The sequence below is a fragment of the Bufo bufo genome, chromosome 1, assembly GCF_905171765.1.
Source record: "Bufo bufo chromosome 1, aBufBuf1.1, whole genome shotgun sequence".
Taxonomy (NCBI): Eukaryota; Metazoa; Chordata; class Amphibia; order Anura; family Bufonidae; genus Bufo; species Bufo bufo.
Window position 1 is genome coordinate 735,609,991 of NC_053389.1, and position 24,242 is coordinate 735,634,232.

The following is a 24,242-nucleotide window of genomic DNA, read 5'->3' on the forward strand; positions in this document are numbered from 1 at the left end:
TGAAATCTTTTAGGTAGAGGGAAGAAAAAAATATAAAAATGAAATAATATGGTTGCATAAGTGTGCACACCCTTAAACTAATACTTTGTTGAAGCACCTTTTGATTTTATTATAGCACTCAGTCTTTCTGGGTATAAGTATCAGCATGGCACATTTTGACTTGGCAAGATTTGCCCATTCTTCTTTGCAAAAACACTCCAAATCTGTCAGATTGCGAGGGCATCTCCTGTGCTCAGCCCTCTTCAGATCACCCCAAAGATTTTCAATCGGATTCAGGTCTAGGCTCTGGCTGGGCCATTCTAAAACTTTAATCTTCTTCTGGTGAAGCCACTCCTTTGTTGATTTGGATGTATGCTTTGGGTCGTTCTCATGCTGCAAGATGAAGTTCCTCTTCATGTTCAGCTTTCTAGCAGAAGCCTGAAGGTTTTGTGCCAATATTGACTGGTATTTGGAACTGTTCATAATTCCCTCTAGCTTAACTAAGGCCCCAGTTCCAGCTGAAGAAAAACAGCCCCTTGGCATGATGCTGTCACCACCATGCTTCACTGTGGGTATGGTGTTCTTTTGGTGATGTGCAGTGTTGTTTTTGCGCCAATATCTTTTGGAATTATGGCCAAAAAGTTCAACCTTGGTTTCATCAGACCATAACATCTTTTCCCACATGCTTTTGGGAGACTTCAGATGTGTTTTTGCAAAACGAAGCCTGGCTTGGATGTTTTTCTTCGTAAGAAAAGGCTTTCGTCTTGCCACTCTACCCCATAGCCCAGACATATGAATAATACTGGAGATTGTTGTTACATGTACCACACAGCCAGTAATTGCCAGATATTCCTGTAGCTCCTTTAATGTTGCTGTAGGCCTCTTGGTCGCCTCCCAGACCAGTTTTCTTCTCGTCTTTTCATCAATTTTGGAGGGACGTCCAGTTCTTGGTAATGTCACTGTTGTGCCATATTTTCTCCACTTGATGATGATGACTTCACTGTGTTCCATTGTATATCTCTTGGAAATTCTTTTGTACCCTTCTCCTGACTGATACCTTTTAACAATGAGATCCCTCTGATGCTTTGGAAGCTCTCTGTGGACCATTGACTTTTGCTGTGAGATGCGACTAAGAACATTTCAGGAAAGACCAACTAGAGCAGCTGAACTTTATTTGGGGTTAATCAGAGGCACTTTAAACGATGGCAGGTGGATGCTGACTCCTATTTAACATGATTTTGAATGTGATTGCTTAATTCTGAACACAGCTACATCCCCAGTTATAAGAGGGCGTGCACACTTATGCAACCACATTATTTTAGTTGTTTTTTTTGTTGTTTTCTTCCCTCTACCTAAAAGATTTCAGTTTTTTTTTCAATTGAGTGGTATAGTTTATAGGTTACATTAAAGGTGGAAAAAGTAACCTGACATTTTAACAGGAGTGTGTAGACTTTTTTTATATATATATTTTAGCATTACATGGTGGCCATTAAAACAATGGGCTGGAGGTTAAGATTCTGCACCTAAATCCTCACCAGATCTGTTAACTTTCTGCACCCAATGCAAGTAACTGTGGTATATTATACACCGTTCACATGATCCAAAAGATTTGTGGATTTTTGTCTATGTTGCTGAAAAAAAAATGATATTATCAGATGTAATGGGGAAGTGAGTGTGGAGCCACTGTGCCAGTTAACCGGTTTGCAGGGGACTAACTGGACCAGGGATAGTCCCGATGTAGCTGGCAGCTGACTCACAGGGTTCAGAGACTTAGGGGCAAGCACAAGGAACTCCTCACCAGGAGTCTGAACATACACTAGGATCTGAAAATGTAGAGGCGTTAGACACAGTACAGGCCTGCAGGCAGGATAGTGGTATAGGCACAGATATGGTGGGCAGGCTGGGTACTTGACAGGAGAACAGACAGGGCAGACAGACTAGGTACTGAACTGAAACACGAGCAGAAGTGGAAGTGTGGAAGCTCACAGGCAGGATGGGTACTGGACTTGAACTGGACCAGACAGGAATAACATAAGATAAACGCAGGCAAATCACAGAAGCACTAGACTATGCTGATCAATAGGGAACATATAGTTCAGGTGCCCTCAGCCTGGGGAAGGTGACCTAAATATCCTGTGACCCCCAGCCATTTACTAGGGAAGGATTTTGAAGCGAGCGCGATGGCCCTTCAAGAGGCCACCCTAAGGAGACAGATGCTGGAGGACTAGGCAGAAGCAGCGACCTGGTTGCTGGATGGCATGGTGAGGGATATGGTGTCCGTACAGCAGGGCACGAGTGGGCATGGACTGTCGACATCACAACAGATTTTCCATTGAAAAGCCACGGGCTAGCCCCATTAAATGACAACTGGGCTATCCTTGCATAGAGGTGTGACAGAAATCCTGGAATCAGGCTGACTTTCTGCCATGGATCCTCTTGTAGATTACAGGTCAGGTTTAATTCCAATGTGTGAACATACCCTAACAGTTCTCACGGTTTCTGTGGCCAACTGCAGCTGCATCTCCATTTTTTCTCATATTTTTTGCTATTTTGGGATCAAGGAGATACCTGTATGAGAATTTGCACTGAACATAGCTTCATGTAGTTTATGAAAAATATCAGGTACACTTTAAGAATTCCTAGAATTTTAAGGGTACATGCACACAACAGCGTAGTTTATGCAGATTTTTCACGTGGATTTCCATGCAGTTTTAGCTGTGTTCTTGCACCAAATTTACATCAAAATCCACATGTAATACTTGCAGACGGATTGCCTCAGATCTTTCCCTTTGCAAAGGGTTAAATCTGCACCGATATCCACACAAACAATTCACATGCTGCAGATTTCAATATCCTAATGGCTAGTCAGTTTCCTCTTGGAAAATTCCCATACCATGTACATGAAATTTTTAAAAATCTCTTATTTAGCTGACACTGTATCCTTGTGGATTTTCTACACAAAAATCGGTGCGTAATATGCACCATGTGCATACACCTTATGGATCTGGAAAGGAAAAACAAGCCTGACCGTGCCAGACCTGTCCATGGGTTATATGTGCTACTGCAGCTCAGCCCCATTTATTCTAGGTTGAGCTGCAAAAATGGACAGTTCACGGACAGCTAAGGAGCTGCTGTTTCGGGAAGGGAGCACCCAGGTTTCACAAACCCTTTGCAAACCCTTTAAAGGCTATGTACAACTTTGGGGCATTTTTTTTATTTATTGCATTGTACATATTTTGAGCTAAAAATATTTTTTAATTAGTCTTTATTAAAAATGTTGAGCCCTTTTCTCTGTACAGCCTTGAGACTCTCTAGTAGCATGCAGTCTGTTTTCACTCTGTTCTGTCAGGCAGCTCAGCCGACGGCTCCTTATCTCTGACCTCCTAAACACTCATTATAGCTCAATTCTTATTTTACTGATAAGAATGTGGCTTAAATAGGTCTTTATGACCTTTTAGTGATTTAGGCTACTTTCACACTGGAATTTTGGTTTGTGTTTGTGAGATCCGTTTCAGGGCTCTCACAAGCGGTCCAAAACTGATCAGCGTTTTGGTGTCCGCCTGACGATGCGGAGGCAAACAATGTAAGTCAATGGGGACGGATCCGTTTTCACTGACACAATATGGCACAATAGAAAACGGATCCGTCCCCCATTGACTTTCAATAGTGTTCAAGACTTATCCGTTTTGGCAATGTTAAAGATAATACAAACGGATCCGTTCTGAACGGATGCATGCGGTTTTATTATTGGTGCGGATTTATCTGTGCAGATCCATGACGGATCCGCACCAAGCGCGAGTGTGAAAGTAGCCTTAGATATAAGGGGGGGGGGGGGGGGGGATTTATCAAAATGGTGTAAAGTAGAACTGGCTCAGTTACCCATAGCAGCCAATCAGGTTCCACCTTTTATTTTTCACAGATCCTTTGGACAATGAGAACAGCTAGAGAGTTAACCCTTTGGGACAGAACGGCAGAATATTTAGGCTTATAGTGTTTTTTTAAGTTGACCTGCTCAACTGAATAACCTGGGCTGATCAGCAAAGTGCATCATATCATGCTTCTGCTAATCTTGAATATGGCACCGTCCAACACTGTCACAGAACACAGGGGCATGTAACAGGAGAAGTGTCCTCACATGGGGAGGAGGGATAACGGGGTCTAGAAGAAAGATTATTTTGCACATTCCTCCGTCCATCAATATTCACAATTCTTTATGTCTTCGCACATGCCTAAAGGGTCTCAATATGAATATACTGGAGACTCAGTAGTTCATGGGTAAAGCAAAACATATCTAAAATGGCTTCTGGTGTCCAATTCTAGAACAATGACTGCTATTTGCAAGGCTCCTTACTTCTGAATCCTTTTTTTTTGTTTTCTAAAAATGTTTTTAATTACATTCTTACAAAGCTGCAATTATTTTCTTGTCAAAACCTCACATACCATCCATAGAGAGACATTATGAGGTCTTTCCTTTTATCACACCTTCGGAAAGACTATGAAAGGAGTAATTATGAAAATGACACACGGCTCCCATACATGATTACACGGCTCACATAGGTATGTTTCACTACCCTCCAAGAGACTGTGTTTAACATGATTTATAATGACCTCGAGGCAGACCCTTCCATTAAGGCGCTTCTAAGCAAATCTGTTATAATATTAACACAGCCACAAGCTAGTACATCATTCCTGATTTCAGAGGAAATAAGCTGGTCCTCGGTTACAGCTTCTTCCTTTAATATAAGGAGATTTCAAAAGGACCAGCCGGCCATCAAATTACACCGTCTTGAAGATCAAAGCATCGCCTTTTCCACGACGGCTGCTTTGAATCGCCCCTTTCTCTTTGGTTTACGATGCAGTTAGGTGACCAATTATACTTTAAGCAAGGTAAAATCTAAACCAGCTTTAAAGAGAACTTGCCATGTTGAACACGGGGTCTGATGAGCAGGCCGTATTTGATAGAGCAGGAGGAACTGAGCAGATTGATATATAGTTTTGTGGAAAAAGATTTAAAATAACTTTGTATTCACGGAAATCCCTCCTCTTTCTATGGCTAGGAGTCCAGTGATCGGTTCTACACACTGAGTGACCGTCTTCCCTGTATGGAAAGGATGGCAGTCTTCCTTGTATTATCACTAATACCACCAACAATAAAATTCAAGTATGGCCTCATGCACACAACCACGTCCTTATTTTGGTCTGCAAACCACAAATCCCCAATATACGGATATCTTCCAAGTGCACTTTTTCTCACTGCCATCACTAGAAACGGCTAATCTTGACTGTAATGTAGACCAGAATAGGATTTGTTCTATAATTGGCGGAACGGACGCTGGGATGCGGACAGCACATAGATTTTGCAGACCCATAGAGATTAATGGATCTACAGTTGCAAGAAAAAGTATGTGAACCCTTTGGAATTATATGGATTTCTGCACAAATTGGTCATAAAATGTGATCTGATCTTCATTTAAGTCACAACAATAGACAATCACAGTCTGCTTAAACTAATAACACACAAAGAATTAAATGTTACCATGTTTTTATTGAACAGACCATGTAAACATTCACAGTGCAGGTGGAAAAAGTATGTGAACCCCTAGACTAATGACATCTCCAAGAGCTAATTGGAGTGAGGTGTCAGCCAATTGACGTCCAATCAATGAGATGAGATTGGAGGTGTTGGTTAGGTTGGAGGTGTTGGGAGCTGTCCTGCCCTATAAAAAAAATACACCAGTTCTGGGTTTGCTTTTCACAAGAAGCATTGCCTGATGTGAATGATGCCTCACACAAAAGAGCTTTCAGAAGACCTACGATTAAGAATTGTTGACTTGCATAAAGCTGGAAAGGGTTATAAAAGTATCTCCAAAAGCCTTGCTGTTCATCAGTCCACGGTAAGGCAAATGGTCTATAAATGGAGAAAGTTCAGCACTGCTGCTACTCTCCCTAGTAGTGGCCGTCCTGTAAAGATAACTGCAAGAGCACAGCGCAGACTGCTCAATGAGGTGAAGAAGAATCCTAGAGTGTCAGCTAAAGACTTACAAAAGTCTCTGGCATATGCTAACATCCCTGTTAGCGAATCTACGATACGTAAAACACTAAACAAGAATGGATTTCATGGGAGGATACCACAGAGGAAGCCACTGCTGTCCAAAAACAACATTGCTGCACGTTTACAGTTTGCACAAGAGCACCTGGATGTTCCACAGCAGTACTGGCAAAATATTCTGTGGACAGATGAAACTAAAGTAGAGTTGTTTGGAAGACACACACAACACTATGTGTGGAGAAAAAGAGGCACAGCACACCAACATCAAAACCTCATACCAACTGTGAAGTATGGTGGTGGGGGCATCATGGTTTGGGGCTGCTTTGCTGTGTCAGGGCCTGGACGGATTGCTATCATTGAAGGAAAAGTGAATTCCCAAGTTTATCAAGACATTTTGCAGGAGAACTTAAGGCCATCTGTCCACCAGCTGAAGCTCAACAGAAGATGGGTGTTGCAACAGGACAACGACCCAAAGCATAGAAGAAAATCAACAACAGAATGGCTTAAACAGAAGAAAATACGCCTTTTGGAGTGGCCCAGTCAGAGTCCTGACCTCAACCCGATTGAGATGCTGTGGCATGACCTCAAGAAAGCGATTCACACCAGACATCCCAAAAATATTGCTGAACTGAAACAGTTCTGTAAAGAGGAATGGTCAAGACTTACTCCTGACCGTTGTACACGTCTGATCTGCAACTACAGGAAACGTTTGGTTGAAGTTATTGCTGCCAAAGTAGGTTCAACCAGTTATTAAATCCAAGGGTTCACATACTTTTTCCACCTGCACTGTGAATGTTTACATGGTGTGTTCAATATAAACCACGGTAACATTTAATTATTTGTGTGCTATTAGTTTAAGTAGACTGTGATTGTCTATTGTTGTGACTTAGATGAAGATCAGATCACATTTTATGACCAATTTGTGCAGAAATCCATATCATTCCAAAGGGTTCACATACTTTTTCTTGCAACTGTATGTGCTATCCACAGCAAAATGCAGATAGTAGACGGATGGAAAATACGGCCATCTGCATGAGGGCTTATATTGAATGTTTTCCCACATAACTATACAAGACAGGACTGCCAAAGACTATCATATGGGCCATGTCTAGTGATGAGCCTTAGGTCACCATGGATACGTGATCTGCCCATGATCTCCCACTGCTAAGAATTAATCTACAGAACTGCCATTAAATAGTGGCAACCACACCCAATTTATGGCATGTAATGGCCCGAAGCATTAGTGAACTTTGGCTTATTCGGTAGTCCTATAAAATGAAAAGAAAAATCAATACTTTAAGTGCTATCTTCATCCATCTTGCTTCAGATTTATACAACCAGAGACAGCGGAGTCTAGGAGACGTGCAACGGACTACTCTTTCTTCCTGTACTGAGGGGCCAGTCTTGTTTTTTGCACCAAATATATGGCTGTAAGGCTACTTTCACACTAGCGTTCTGCTGTCCGCTCGTGAGCTCCGTTTGAAGGGGCTCACGAGCGGAGCAGAACGCTTCCGTCCAGCCCTGATGCAGTCTGAATGGATGCGGATCCGCTCAGACTGCATCAGTCTGGCGGCGTTCAGCCTCCGCTCCGCTCGCCTCCGCAGGGCCAGGCGGACAGCTGAACGCTGCTTGCAGCGTTCGGGTGTCCGCCTGGCCGTGCGGAGGCGAGCGGATCCGTCCACACTTACAATGTAAGTCAATGGGGACGGATCCGCTTGAAGATGACACAATGTGGCTCAATCTTTAAGCGGATCCGTTCCCCATTGACTTTCAATGTAAAGTCTGAACGGATCCGCTCAGGCTACTTTCACACTTAGAAAATTTTCTAAGTTTTAATGCAGACGGATCCGTTCTGAACGGATGCGAACGTCTGCATTATCGGAGCGGATCCGTCTGATGAAACATCAGACGGATCCGCTCCGAACGCTAGTGTGAAAGTAGCCTAAGGTGGACCATTTATAAAACCATACGCATGAAGCCTAAGAATCTGCCATGACACCCTGATATTTAGGACAATTGTGAGACTCTGATATCAATTAAATGATGTTCATAAAAATGTTTTATTGGACCCATAATCCTAAGAATTAACAATGAATGGTCACATTTTGGAAGTCTAAATGGCTAATGTAACCATAATGAGCAACCTGATTCACAAACTCCCCAGTACATGGAAAACAACGAGAGAATCAATTTAGCTATCCGTTAATCAGCAGTGAATCTCAACACCAATAATTCTCAGAAAATGCTCATCTCCAACCACAACACTATATATATATATATATCATTATTTTGTGACATGGCTCGACTTAGTTCACTATGGTCTATCCAGCGTCCTTGCATCTACGATGAAACCAGAATCTGTCTCCTCTTGACCACATGATCCTAGCTTATAGCTAGGGATGAGCGAATCGACTTTGGATGAAACATCCGAAGTAGATTCGCATAAAACTTCGTTCTAGGAGCTCCGTAAAGTATTAGAATGTATTGGATCTGATGAGCCAAAGTTATTGCAAGACTTTGCGCAATAACTTCATAAATTAATTTGTACTGTAAAAAAACATTTCCCGAACTTGGATGCGGTTCCAAATGGTGCCTTCGGGAAATTATTTTTTTACAGTACAAATTAACCGCCTCACGTCCGCCCATAGGATATAAACGTCCTATGGGTGGACGTCTATTTCTGACAGCACGTTTTAAAACGTCCTGTCAGAAATAGCAGCTGCACGCTAATCGTGCAGCTGCTGATCGGGTTGCCCGCTGTCAGTGACAGCAGGGCAACCCTAAGACAAGGCAGGGACAGTGCCCAGGTGTCCCTGCCTTCACGATCGCTGCAGACACAGCGCTCACCGAGCGCTGTGTCTGCAGAGCATGAAGCGCTGTGCGCTTCCTGTTCCGGCCCGGCGGTCATGTGACCGCCGTGACCGGAGTGTGCAGGAGCTGTGTGAGGTCTCTCAGAGACCTCGATCAGCCCTGCTGTGAGGCTGTACAGCGCAGGATTGCTGCTGTACAGCCTCTATAGGGGTGCATTTGTCCTGTAACTGGGGCTACTATGTCAGCCCCAGTTACAGGAGAAATCAACAGTGTAAAAAAAAAAAAAAAAGTGAAGTAAATGTCCCCCAGAGGTCTTGTATGACCTTATGGGGGACGAAAAGTGTAAAATAAAATAAAAATAAAATAAAGGGTTGAAAAAATAAAATAAAAAAAAGTTTCACATGTAAAAAAAAAAAAAATCCCAAGTAAGGAATAAAAAAAAAAATTTTAAATAGAAAAAATAAAATAAAATAGACATATTTAGTATTGCCGCGTCCGTAAAAACCAGCTCTATAAAAATATCACATGACCTAACCCCTCGGGTGAACACCGGAAAAAATAAATTAAAAAAACTGTGTCAAAACAAGCAATTTTTGTCACCTTGCATCACAAAAGGTGCAACACCAAGTGATCAAAAACGCGTATGTCCCACAAAATAGTACCAATAAAACCGTCACCTCATCCCGCAAAAAATGAGCCCCTACATAAGAAAATCTCTCAAAAAATAAAAAAAACTATAGCTCTCAGAACATGGACACATTAAAACATAATTTTTTGGTTTCAAAAATGCTATTATTGTGTAAAACTTTAATAAATGAGAAAAAGTATACATATTAGGTATCGCCACGTCCGTAACAATCTGCTCTATAAAAATGTCACTTGACTGAACCCCTCAGGTGAACGCTGTAAAAATAAATAAATAGAAACTGTGCTAAAACAACCAATTTTTTGGTCACCTTGCCCCATAAAGTGTTATAATGAATGATCAAAAAATCATATGTACCCAAAAATAGTACTAATAAAACTGGCACCTTATCCCCTAGTTTCCAAAATGGGGTCACTTCTTGGGAGTTTCTACTGTAAGGGTGCATCAGGGGGCTTCAAATGGGACATGGCATCTAAAAACCATGTGGAGTTCCTTATCTTCTGCGCCCTGCCGTGTGCCCATACAGCAGTTTATGACCACATGTGGGGTGTTTCTGTAAACCGCAGAATCTGGGTAATAAATATTGAGTTTTGTTTGGCTGTTAACCATCGATGTGTTAAAGAAAAAAATTGATTAAAATGGAAAATCTGCCAAAAAAGTGAAATTTAAAAATTTGATCTCCATTTTCCTTTAATTCTTGTGGAACGCCTAAAGGGTTAACAAAGTTTGTAAAATCGGTTTTGAATACCTTGAGGGGTGTAGTTTCTACAATGGGGTCATTTATGGGGGTATCCACTATGTAGGCCCCACAAAGTGACTTCAGACCTGAACTGGTCCTTATAAAGTGGGTTTTGGCAATTTTCTTAAAAATTTGAAGAATTGCTTCTAAACTTCTAAGCCTTCTAACGTCCTAAAAAAATAAAATGACATTTCCAAAATGATGCCAACATAAAGTAGACATATGGGGAATGTTAAATAATAAATATTTTATGAGGTATCACTTTCTGTTTTAAAAGCAGAGAAATTGAAATTTAGAAAATTGTGAATTTTTCAAATTTTTGGGTAAATTTGGGATTTTTTCATAAATAAAGGTGAAATATTTTGACTCAAATTTATGACTATCATGAAGTACAATGTGTCACGAGAAAACAATCTCTGAATGACTTGGATAAATAAAGGCGTTCCAAAGTTATTACCACATAAAGTGAGATATGTCAGTTTTGCAAAATTTGGCCTGGTCAGGAAGGGGGCAAAGGGCCCAGATGGGAAGTGGTTAATTTATGAAGTTATTAGAACGAACTTTTATGCGAATCCACTTCGGATGTTTAATCCAAAGTCGATTTGCTCATCCCTACTTTTAGCACACAACGACTGTGCGGCTTGAGCTCTACTTTTATTATTACTCAAAGGAAACAAAAAAAAAAAAAAAACTATTGCTACTATGCCCAAATCCCAGGGGCCGGAACACCTACAAAAGTCTACTTGTAGCTTTCATAACATCTGGATTTCATGGCTCCACAGGGTCCAGGGCTGACACATGACGTACTTTTACTTTTATTGTGTACAGAGGAGTAGTTTTTGTAGGAGTGCTTATTTTCTTGTATTCAGACTCTCAGCTAGTGCTTAAAAGACACATCAATTTTAGATATCCAATCTAAATTACATGGCTCTGAGTATAATTGATATGTTTCCTGGAGGTTTCAACAGAGCAAGACATTAATTTACAGACTCTTGCAGAAAAATCACGTTTGTTACAGTTTGTTCTCTTCTTCTGTTCCACCTAATGGTAATTTTGATTTTAACTTGACCTTCATTACCATTTCTTCAGTGCAAATAGTCCTGTCACGCATGGTCCATTTTAACTTCGTATTTATATGAAATTTTAATGTGCCTCACCTCATAATTCTTAGGAATACAGAGCAGTGCTAATCCTACCTATGTTAAATACTTTATGATTCAAATGTATTGTAAAGCTATTATGACTGCAGGTAATGACTATTGCTATGTTACATGCATAGTGAATTTGTTAATAGATAGATAGGTTTTTCCGGGGGTAAAATATTGATGACCTATCCTTTGCATCGGTCATCAATATCTAATAAGTATGGGTCCAACACCACAGCGCCGTATATTGTATGGTGGCTGTGCTTGGTATTGCAGCCCAGACCCATTCATTTGAATGGAACGGAGCTGCACGTAGGCCAACGTGACTGATTAATGTGATGTCACTGTCTAGAAAGAGGCCACATTGCTCAATGGATCGCCTCGGTTTCTTCAAACAGCCGATTGGTGGGGGATTCCGGGAGTCGGACCCCCATGATCAAATACTGATGAGCCATGGTGAGGATAGGTCATCAATATTCTAGTCCCGGAAAACTCTTTCAAAGGCATAGTAGACTTTCACCAGCGGTGCTATGGCTGGCATAATAAGACAATATTATCAAGATGTTTTGGTGTCAAATAATTAGATGCATAAATCTTTACATAGTTCTAGACAGTCCTCCTTCCATCTGGATAATAGCTTGTGAAAAAATGTTTTTTGGGCTGACAGCCACCATTATGTCACAGTACAGGGGCCACTCTGATGAATGTATTTGGCCCTTTGGCAATATAAGGGAAATAAAAGAGGTATTCTCTTAGGATGTTATGGCATAAGGATAGGATATGCCAAAACATTATGATCACTAAGAGTTTGACCTCTGGGCACCTGCCAATGCAGAGAACGAAAGGTCACATTGTCTTTTTGCTTGCATAGTAGTGTCCCAAAAATGGAAAGGGCCAGCACTGCAGACCTTGCATTTGGAGGATTGGGGGGCATCCTATAGTCAGATCCCCATAATTCACAGTAATATGCTTGCACTTCCTGTTGTGGGAAAAATGTTATTAGTCTAGGTGGGTCTTCTGCCCTATTTTGCCACAAAATATAAATTTTAAAGACCTTTAAGAGGAATCTGACACTAAGGCCTTTTGCACACGACTGTATGTATTTTGCGGTCCGCAAAAAACGAATTCGCAAAAAATACGGATGACATCCGTGTGCATTCCGTATTTTGCGGAACGGAACAGCTGGCCCCTAATAGAACAGTACTATCCTTGTCCGTAATGCGGACAATAATATGACATGTTCTATTATTTTGCAGAACAGAAATACGGAAACGGAATACCTTCCATTTTTTTGGGCGGATCCATTTAAATAAAGGATTCCGTATACAGTCCGCAAAAAAAGCGGAACAGAAACGGAATGAAAATACGTTTGTGTGCAAGAGGCCTAAGGGCAACATAAACTAGTGACAGATCCCCTTAAGAAATATTGGGTCATTTTCTTTAATTCACCCAGCCGTTTTGTTAAAATCTTGCACCGAACATCTCCACCTCTCTGGTGTCCGGGACCATAGGAGCACACATAGGCCAGCGTTTTTTCCTACGGTGTGCAAGCACAGCCACCGCTGCTGGATTGCATGGTGGTCATAACTATGTAAACGAGCAGTGTAATATGATGGAAAAATTAATCAAGCCAGCAAAGGAGGCAATATGGACAATCACAATACATTAGTGCCTTGTATTAACTTTCTCTACATGATAAATGCCTTTGGCTGAAGTGAAACAACCCCTTTAAGCCTATTTTTTTCCCTAACCAAGAAAACCCCTTTAATGACATACAGTATTTACACATAGAGGCTAACTGCTGCATGCAATTACATTCAAATGTATAGCCTTCTTAGAAAATAACTATAAAATAAGTTATGGAAAAGGGAGTTTCTGACAGCTTTAGCAGCAGGAGGAGGATTCAGCTTGACCTACTGTACATCTAAAGTAAAATTAGAAACTGCAGTAACTGTTATACCTAAAGGGGTTCTCCGGGAATTAAGAAAAAGAAAATACTTAAATATTACTTTAGTATAAATATATTCCCAAATACCTTTCATTAGTTATAATGGCTTGTTTTGACTAGAAAAAAAAAATTCCACAGAAAAAAATAAGCTAAAAACATCCTGCACAATATGATATACAAATGTGCGGATGTCCCTGGCCATATTATTGAAGAAAACCACAGAAATAAGATAATAATGCACTTAGTAAAGTAGATGCAAGCATTATATACGGACAAAGTCCTCACTCTGATATGATAATATCTGAGACACTTAGTCAATATATTTTGATCAAAACACATCTTGTTTTGACTAGGGAGCAATCATTAGGAGACATAAAATGTCCACCGTCCTATTAGTGCACAATAAACCTGTCCTAATCACACAGGACAAGTTACTTCACAACACTGAGGTAAAGAGCTGCCTCATCCTCCTCTCTGCTCGTCAGGGATTATGATCCTGAATACAGATAATAAGATCTTCAGTTGAATCTCTGTAGAAATGGGGGTCATAAGGAAACATGAAGTACAGAGAGGACGGACAGGACTGGTAATGTGGGGCTGTGGTAATGGGAGACTGCATACAAGAGCTGCTGCTCATTATCTACACCCCCACTATCCTCTCTGTACTTCATGTCTCCTAATGGACTCCATTCCTACAGAAATTAATCTGAAGATCATATTAAACTGTATTCAGGATCATAATCCCTGACAAGTAAGAGAGGAAGATGGCGCAGCTCTTTAACTTGTCCTCCTGTGTAATTAGGACAGGTTTTGTGTGGACTAGTAGGATGGCGGCCATTTTATTTCTCCTAATGATTGCTCCTCGGACAAAACAAGCCATTATAACTAGTGAAAGGTATTTAGTAATATATTTATAATAAAGTAATATTTAAAGGGGTTGTCTCATCATGGACAATGGGGGCATATCGCTAGGATATGCCCCCATTGTCTTATAGGTGCGGGTCCCACGACCCACCGCTGGGACCCGCACCTATATCGAGAACGGAGCCTCGCAAGGTGGTGGCTGGAGGACTCTGGTCCGGCCACCACCAAGCCAGCTCCTGAGTCCCTATAGAAGTGAATGGGAGCGTACCGCGCATGCACGGCCCCCGCTCCCATTCATTTCTATGGGGCAGATGAAAATAGCTGAGCCAGCGCTCGGCTATTTTCGCCGGCCCCATAGAAAATGAAGGGAGGGCAGCTGCACATGCACAGTGCGCCCTCCTTCACTTGCGGGACTCCGTTCTCGATATACGCGCGGGTACCAGCGGTGGGACCCGCACCTATAAGACAATCGGGACATATCCTAGCGATATGCCCCCATTGTCCATGAGTCAACCCCTTTATGTATTTTCATTTTCTTAATTCCCGGAGAACCCCTTTAAGGCCGACATTTGCAGTAGATTGAGAAGACTTTGTGCACTGTTATTTATGGGTTGAAATGGTAAATATTACCATCTCTTACTTGCTTCCAAAGAATGTGAAGGGTGTATTGAAAATAACTAGTGGCCAGAGGTGAAGAAGGATACAAAGGACCCCAGCTGGGACCATCAATAGTAAACTCAAAATCTGTAGCTATCTTCCGTCTCCACTCTGGTTAGTAGATATAAAGCTACCCTAGAGACCACTACAAGGCAGGTTAGGATTGGATGCTAGGGATCCAGGTTACATCTGTGGAGTAAGGGTGGAGAAAACTTGTGCAAGCTCACAGGTAGTAGACCTATAAGATGCCAGAGACGTACAAGTCAAAGCCAGGAGAGACAACCGGAGCCAAATCAGTAGACACTGGGGTTAATCCAGAAACAAACCATGGAGTATAAGCCAGGAGAATCAGTAGAAGGCTAAAATCAGCAGACAATGGGATAATCCAGAGACAAGTAGTCAGTGCTCAGGAAAGTTAAAACAGGTAGAGTAAACACAGAGCTCAATGCAGGAGCTAATAATCAAAATCACAGGCAAAGACAGTCAAAGCCAGACTTGTCTCTGGGATTGGACGCCAAGCCAGGAACCTGATTGGCTCACTGTCCAGACTCACATATAGGCTGACCAGCTTGGCTGGTTGCCAGAGCAACCCTCCTAGAACTACTGTGCACTTTATCCCGGCCAGGTAAGTCCCTGACAGGTCGGGAACAAATATGAATGAAGGTTAAGAGGGCTACAGCTTTGAGGACCAGGAATGAAACAGACAGCCTATCAGATCCCTATAGCAAGAATTTCTTATAATTTATTATAATTAATACAGCACTCAGATCATTTATGCCCTTTCAAGTGCCAAATGACGGCGGGCAAAATGTAGCATGTACTGAGACTATTGTAGTCGAGTCTAAGAGGTGAAAGAGCATCTACACATGAACCAACGTAGTGTTCTACACAGACCAAGACAGCCATATCATAAGGCAAATATTAGGTGCTTTTTAGCATATTTTATGTATGATCTGAAATGATTGGTCTGTTTAGTGAGAGATGTCCTTTAAATCTTTTTATTTGTAGTATACACCAAAAAAATATGTATATTTGAATGTGGCCATAGACTTTTATGACCAACCATATGCTAAAAGAGAGTAATTTAGGCATAGGTTTGACCAGGATATACATATCACAAGCCTGCAGCACCAAATATATTTAAATCGTGGTAGACTTCTGACCATACATTCAGCATTTTATGAGCAAACAGGGAGGGCGGCATTCATCTGTAGCTGGGATCGCCTGTGATGCTTTCCCAGCAGTCTATATTTATCGATCAAGTCGCACTGCTGTATGGACCAGGCCGTGTATCAGGTATTCAACCAGCCAGCCTCACAGCTGGCTTACCACTAACCCTCCATCACCGATACTATCAAGGAGGTTACACCAGAGGGGATTTCTACCTACCTTTTACCCTAAGTGCTGGTACATTGTTATAGTAACTTTGGATTTGGTATCCTGTGTCACCTAATATTCTATTACTCATCCTGTAGCAGACATATTGGTACTACTCTGACTATACACCCTTAGAGACAAGGAAGGGGCACATTGAGTCCACTAGAAACTCTAGTATCTTCCATTTGTTTGTGTATTGACGAGTCCCTGATGAACCCCAGAAGATTGACGCATTAGACTTGATGGTTCTCATGACTGATATAACAGTAGATGCCATCTAATATTTCCTACAGTGTCCTCATGGACCAATGTACTGGATCTGGAGCTCATACGACTGATTTAATGTTAGACAGTATCTCAGCCTCTCCTAGTGTCCTACTGACCTGACGTCTACTGTATTAATAGTGACTGACTGATCTACGGTCTGATTTTTTTCTATAATTCTCTGCTTCTGTAGGCGAACCCATGTCTTCTTCCTGGATACCCCAGTAAGATCAGGGCAATACAGGGAGAACAAATAAGACAGCGAGATTGCCCTTGTCAGGGCGGCAGTTCTGCTCCTAGGCAGGGATAGACTAGGGATACAGTAGGGTGTTTTACTGGGGTTGTTTTCATTTTATAACGACAATTAAAGGTTACGTTTTATAGGGTAATTCTGTTTTTGCTGTGATGGTACATACCGTACATTCAGCATGCAATGTAGGCACAGCAATAACTAAATATTTTCTGTATTCTGTAGCCTCCTCTGTGCTGATGAGGTGCAGTTTGCAGTTGAGGGTGTCTGGTTTGGCTGCTATGAGCTAACTTTCATACAGATATTCTGAAAAGGTGCTGCAGGTAGTGAGGACTGCCGCTAAATGCATCAGCCTACCAAGTAGGTGAGACGACTCCATCAGCATAAGGAAATGCACAGGATGAGAGAAGAAACCTCACAGCACACACGCATTTACAGCATGGTAAAACATACGATCTTCATAAGAAACACACTTTATTTAGTCTCAGCTATAATATACAAATTTGGGAAATTATAAGTCCATTTTGGGGCAGATTTACCATGTAGACAGCATAAACCTAGACCAGACAGTCTAAAAGTGCGCCAAAATTTATCCCAGTGGCTCAGGCTGGGTGATAAATCTGGTGCCTGGCTTGCTATTTGTTGGTTTGCTCAGAGTCAAAATTTTGGGGCATGTTGTCGCATCTTAACCGCTTCATTACCCCCCCTTTCTTACCAGGCCAATTTTTCACTAGTAGCTATGGGCCTATTTGCAAAAACTAATTAATTTCAGAGCCAACCTACATGTATTTGATATTATTTTTCACTGGACACTTTAGAATTTTCTTTTATGCCATTGGATGACAGATAAATTATAAAAAAAATATATATATTTTAGGAAAAACTGTGAAAATTATAAAAAAAAATGTATATTTTTCCTTTCTTAACAATTTTCTTTGCTGTTATAAAACATTTCTAAAACCATTACCATATGTTTGTACTGTGAAAACAGACACTATTTGTGTAATTTTTCTACTGACTGGGCTCACTGCTTCAAAGGATTACAGCCCATTTTGGATTTTGGTGGACAATTTTTCGATTGCTGGTTCTATGGCACCTTACTGCCAGAACAGCACCAAAACATTAGAAGCAGAAGCCCTTCAAAGTAACCTTTTTTATGATGTCGTCGTCGTCGTCCACCCGTCAAGGTATTGATCTTGGGGAAATTTGGATATTTTAAGCGTTTGTTTTTTTATATTTATTTTATAAATGAAAAAAATATACATGCATTTTATATTTTACGCAGAAAAAAAAATGCTATACTAAATGTAGCTAAAACGAATACCTTTATTTTTTTTTTAAGAAAGCAAAAACAATAAAATGTGTGTACGTTTGTATATTTTACACACACCAAGTCCACTATACTATTGCTGAAACTAATATACAGTACAGACCAAAAGTTTGGACACACCTTCTCATTCAAAGAGTTTTCTTTATTTTCATGACTATGAAGGCATCAAAACTATGAATTAACACATGTGGAATTATATACATAACAAACAAGTGTGAAACAACTGAAAATATGTCATATTCTAGGTTCTTCAAAATAGCCACCTTTTGCTTTGATTACTGCTTTGCACACTCTTGGCATTCTCTTGATGAGCTTCAAGAGGTAGTCCCCTGAAATGGTCTTCCAACAGTCTTGAAGGAGTTCCCAGAGATGCTTAGCACTTGTTGGCCCTTTTGCCTTCACTCTGCGGTCCAGCTCACCCCAAACCATCTCGATTGGGTTCAGGTCCGGTGACTGTGGAGGCCAGGTCATCTGGCGCAGCACCCCATCACTCTCCTTCATGGTCAAATAGCCCTTACTTTCAAAGTTTTCCCATTTTTTCAGCTGACTGACTGACCTTCCTTTCTTAAAGTAATGATGGGCACTCGTTTTTCTTTACTTAGCTGCTTTTTTCTTGCCATAATACCAATTCTAACAGTCTATTCAGTAGGACTATCAGCTGTGTATCCACCTGACTTCTCCTCTACGCAACTGATGGTCCCAACCCCATTTATAAGGCAAGAAATCCCACTTGTGCTCGGATCGGCTCATGCTGAGAGGGTACCCTACCTAAGCCTATACCCCCCCCCCCACCCCCCAACCTAGAAGCAGCAGAGTTATGCCGGAACTGCTTATCGAAGGGTAGCCTAAAGGGGGCTACCCCAATGATGAGACCTGAAAGAAGGGAGGGCTCCTGGGTGGGTTGAAATCGTTCGAACCGACAAGTGGGGGCAGGAGGGCCAGGTTTAAATAGTGAACGCCCCGCCTCCCCTCACACAAATACGGCACTCTTAATTGCCTACCACTTGTGCTCGGATCGGCTCATGCTGAGAGGGTACCCTACCTAAGCCTATACTCCCCCCCCCAACCTAGAAGCAGCAGAGTTATGCCGGAACTACTTATCGAAGGGTAGCCTAAAGGGGCCAAAAGAACCATGCATAGGAGTTTGAAAACTAGATAACAGAAACTACCGACCAAAACTCGAAGGCCACTGATATTTCGTATAAGGATCCGGGATATTACGCATGGAACACGCGGAACTGCGACGACCCAACCGTTTGATGACATGTACTGGCACCTTATGCATGGACGCCGCCGCTGCCGCGCCCATGCGGAAGGAATCTCCTGTGATCCAGCGAGGACCGACCCCTGAACCTGTCAACTAACCTGAATGTACGTAAGAAAGGCCGCGGTGGTTAGCCGGGCATTGCCTAGTTCGAGTACGGGAGAACATGCCGCTTGGACTAAATACTACGCAGCCAAGCCTCCAAGGGCTGCACCGGACACCATCTCCTGTCCGTGGGAAAGTATCTGACCGCCACAGATTGCCCCGGCCGTGACGTCTTGGACAAGGCCAAGGTGAGGACATAGATGGACCCGCGCCGGATGAGCTGACCTTTCCGCAAGCACCCAGCCAGCGTATTGGTGCCCATGAGCTCGCCTGACCTGAGGAATCCATGGAAGGCCAGGTACAAGGCTGTTTCTACCAGAGCGCTGACCTGCGGCCCGAACGGTTAACCCTGCAGTTTGCCTGTCACGGCCTGAACAAGCTACCGGTAAATGGCTGACGCCCATGTCGTTTCACAACAGACATCTTGCGCAAACCCTTCAACGCCGCTTTGAACGGGTGGGCGGAGAAGAGTGACGGTAGGTCCGGATGTAGCCTGTACCAATGGTGCTGAATACCTGCCATGTATAGTTAACAGTGCTATAGGACAGGTTTAATTGAGAGTGGCAAAACCCCGACAAAGCCCAATAGGTGAGTGATAGGCCTCCGGCCAGCGGCCGGGTAGGTGTTCTCATATCTCTAAAACAGGCGCCAAGCTGTCTTGTAAGCCCTCCGAGTATTACTGGCCAAGGAATTGGCCATCAGTCTCTTAGCTATGGTGAGATGGGAGACTAGTCCCAGCGCAGCTGCTGGGCCTGGTGAGGAATTTATTTTTTATTTTTTATCCATGCGTGAGAGACTCTAATGGCGGAGTCCTGTGTGTAAACCTAAAGCGGAGAAGCCATGCGCGAGAGACTAATGGCGGAGCCATGCGTGAGAGACTAATGGCGGAGTCATATGTGTAAAACTAAAACGGAGAAGCCATGCGTGAGAGACTCAGATGGCGGAGTCATATGTGTAACCTAAAACGGAGAAGCCATGCGTGAGAGATTAATGGCGGAGTCATATGTGTAAAACTAACGCGGAGAAGCCATGCGTGAGAGACTCTAATGGCGGAGACATATGTGCAAACCTAAACGGAGAAGCCATGCGTGAGAGACTCTAATGGCGGAGACATATGTGTAACCTAAAACGGAGAAGCCATGCGTGAGAAATTCTAATGGCGGAGTCATATGTGCCAACCTAACACGGAGAAGCCAGGCGTGAGAGACTAATGGCGGAGTCGTATGTGTAAAACTCACACGGTGAAGCCATGCGTGAGAGACTCTAATGGCGGAGTCATATGTGTAACCTAAAACGGGGAAGCCATGCGTGAGACTCTAATGGCGGAGTCATATGTGTAAGGCTACTTTCACACCTGCGTTTAGGTCGGATCCGTCTGGTATGTGCCCAGACGGATCCGCACCTATAATGCAAACGCTTAGATCCGTTCAGAACGGATCCGTTTGCATTAGCATGAACAAAAAAATGCAAACGGATCCGTTTTGACTTTACATTGAAAGTCAATGGGAGACGGATCCGTTTGAAAATTGAGCCATACTGTGTCAACTTCAAACGGATCCGTCCCCATTGACTTACATTGTAAGTCTGGACGGATCCGTTTGCCTCCGCACGGCCAGGCGGACACCTGAACGCTGCAAGCTGCGTTCAGGTGTCCGCCTGCTGAGCGGAGCGGAGGACAAACGGAGCCAGACTGATGCATTCTGAGCGGATCCGCATCCATTCAGAATGCATTAGGGCTGGACGGATCCGTTCGGGGCCGCTTGTGAGAGCCTTCAAACGGAACTCACAAGCGGAGCCCCGAACGCTAGTGTGAAAGCAGCCTAACCTAAAACGGAGAAGCCATGCGTGAGAGACTCCAATGGCGGATTCGTATGTGTAAAACTAACACGGAGAAGCCATGCGTGAGAGACTCAGATGGCGGAGTCATATGTGTAAACCTAAAACGGAGAAGCCATGCGTGAGAGACTCAGATGGCGGAGTCATATGTGTAACCTAAAACGAAGAAGCCATACGTGAGACTCAAAATTATTATTATTATTATTATTTTTTCACTATCAACCACTTAAGCAGCTCCCGTATGGGCACATCTCTGAGTACGAGCATGAAGAGCATGGTATAACGCAGATCACCTGCACGGACTAACTAACATCCTGTGCCTAAATAACCCCCTTGGAACCTTATGTACGGCCGGCAGCAGGAAGCCAGCCACCGCCTATGATCTGCTCCCCCTGACCGAGCCTAGTACTCCTACCCCTGATCCCTGCCTACCTAACGGCACGGCGGCCCGTGCCAGACTTTATTGAAGATGAGGAGCCTTACCCCCCAGCTGCGTGGGGAGCTCACGCTGCTCCCTGGCAGAATGCACCAGTGCGGGGGCGCCCCCCTCCTCAGCTAGGGCCGACCCACCGCCGGCTGGACACTCGTACCGCATGGGGAGCAGCGCCACTCCCTGGCAATGTGCACCGGATCAGAGGGAGCCCTTCCTTTACCGTGGGCCCCGACCCCTGCCGGTTTGAACCGTGTGCCGCGTGAGGAGCCGCACAGCTCCCTGGCATTGTGCGCCGGTGCGGGAGTGCCCCCCCTCACCTAGGGGCTTGGTTATTGTGACTGGGACCCGCTGGGAGACTGAAGCCTAACTGGACCTACCTGTGACCGTGAAGGCTGAGCTCCCAGGCCGTGGCTGACCCACGTGCGTAGTCGTGAGGCAACTACCCGTAGATGCCCACCCAGTGCCTGTAGTCAACGGGAGTTCACTATCAACCACTTAAGCAGCTCCCGTATGGGCACAGCTCTGAGTACGAGCATGAAGAGCATGGTATAACGCAGATCACCTGCACGGACTAACTAACATCCTGTGCCTAAATAACCCCCTTGGAACCTTATGTACGGCCGGCAGCAGGAAGCCAGCCACCGCCTATGATCTGCTCCCCCTGACCGAGCCTAGTACTCCTACCCCTGATCCCTGCCTATCTAACGGCACGGCGGCCCGTGCCAGACTTTATTGAAGATGAGGAGCCTTACCCCCCAGCTGCGTGGGGAGCTCACGCTGCTCCCTGGCAGAATGCACCAGTGCGGGGGGGCCCCCCTCCTCAGCTAGGGCCGACCCACCGCCGGCTGGACACTCGTACCGCGTGGGGAGCAGCGCCACTCCCTGGCAATGTGCACCGGATCAGAGGGAGCCCTTCCTTTACCGTGGGCCCCGGCCCCCACTGGTTTGAACCGTGTGCCGCGTGAGGAGCCGCACAGCTCCCTGGCATTGTGCGCCGGTGCGGGAGTGCCCCCCCTCACCTAGGGGCTGGTTATTGTGACTGGGACCCGCTGGGAGACTGAAGCCTAACTGGACCTACCTGTGACCGTGAAGGCTGAGCTCCCAGGCCGTGGCTGACCCACGTGCGTAGTCGTGACGCAACTACCCGTAGATGCCCACCCAGTGCCTGTAGTCAACGGGAGTGCGACCGAGTCTGTGGATGTGACCGACTAGCCCCTGTAGTCGTGAGGGGACCCTACATCGAGAGTAGCGGTAACGGACCATCGCCTGTAGACGTGGTAGTATTACCTCACGAGTCTGTTGCCATGATACTAATGCCTGCAGTCGTGGCCGGCCTTAAAAATGAGTCTGTAGTCGTAACGGATTTGTGCCTGCAGTCGTGGCAGGGCTTTAGAGCGGGTCTGTAGTCGTGACAAACTGATGCCTGCAGTCGTGGCAGGACTTTATAACGAGTCTGTAGTCGTGACAGACTGATGCCTGCAGTCGTGGCAGGGCTTTATAATGGGTCTGTAGTCGTGACAGACTGTTGCCTACAGTCGTGGCAGGGCTTTAGAGCGGGTCTGTAGTCGTGACAGACTGATGCCTGCAGTCGTGGCAGGGCTTTATAAGGAGTCTGTAGTCGTGACAGACCTGGCAAAGCAACATTCCTATCTATACCATTTTATTTTTTTTTATTTTTTTTCTTTCCCCCCCACCAAAGGCCACGACTGTAGGCGCCACCCTGTAAGAGATGCGCCAGAGGCCTGGACATAATAGTCCAGCATATAATGATTATAGTGGATGGCACTCCTGGTTTGTGGTTGTCGGTGCTCAGTGGAGGAGGTCAATCAGAATATATATATAGAAACCACGGCACTCGATATGTTTCAAAGTTAGGTTCTTTTATTTATTGTCTATCCCAAATGGATCTTTTGTAAATGCAATGGCCAACGTTTCGGTCCACTAGGACCTTGATCACGGCCTTGATGCAGGAGATCGGAGGTATCGGGAGGTCCTGCATCAAGGAGATCTCCTGCATCAAGGCCGTGATCAAGGTCCTAGTGGACCGAAACGTTGGCCATTGCATTTATAAAAGATCCATTTGGGATGGACAATAAATAAAAGAACCTAACTTTGAAACATATCGAGTGCCGTGGTTTCTATATATGTATATTTGGACATAATAGTCCACCATCCCCCGTCCCCCAAGCCTATGCAGGAGAAAAGAGGGGGTTGGCCCCCGCATGCACCACCCCTGACTCACCTGGCGGCCATGACAGCCACGAACCCCACAGTATCGTAAGTTAGCCCACCACCTGAGGACCTGAATAACCAAGGACAGACGTGTGAGTGAGCGCACGCCGGCTGGGTGACCCTTCACTCATGCCACCGCTCCCTAGCTAACCACCGGATTATTGTGACTGCGCCCGAACCAACCCCCTGACTGACCGTATGGGCTTACGGGCGGCCCGGCTGCGTGCGCAAAGTGACGTGGCTAGCCCCCCTCCTTGAAGCCCTCTTTATATTTGATCCTTGAACATATTCCAAATTTATTTAAATATTTTTA

At 44.1% G+C, this 24,242-nt stretch overlaps 1 protein-coding gene and 1 long non-coding RNA gene across 3 annotated transcripts in view; both read right to left on the reverse strand.

Annotated features, from left to right (window-relative positions):
- The window catches only part of LOC120986078 (tetraspanin-15-like), a 249,986-nt gene that overhangs the window by 180,729 nt on the left and 45,015 nt on the right, over positions 1-24,242 (reverse strand). The window lies entirely within an intron of this gene.
- Positions 263-23,559, reverse strand: LOC120986080. The gene is made up of 5 exons (XR_005775634.1): positions 23,446-23,559; positions 22,856-22,862; positions 17,745-17,752; positions 16,629-16,632; positions 263-283 (listed from the first exon to the last, which is right to left on the reverse strand). It is a non-coding gene; the product is annotated as an uncharacterized LOC120986080 (long non-coding RNA).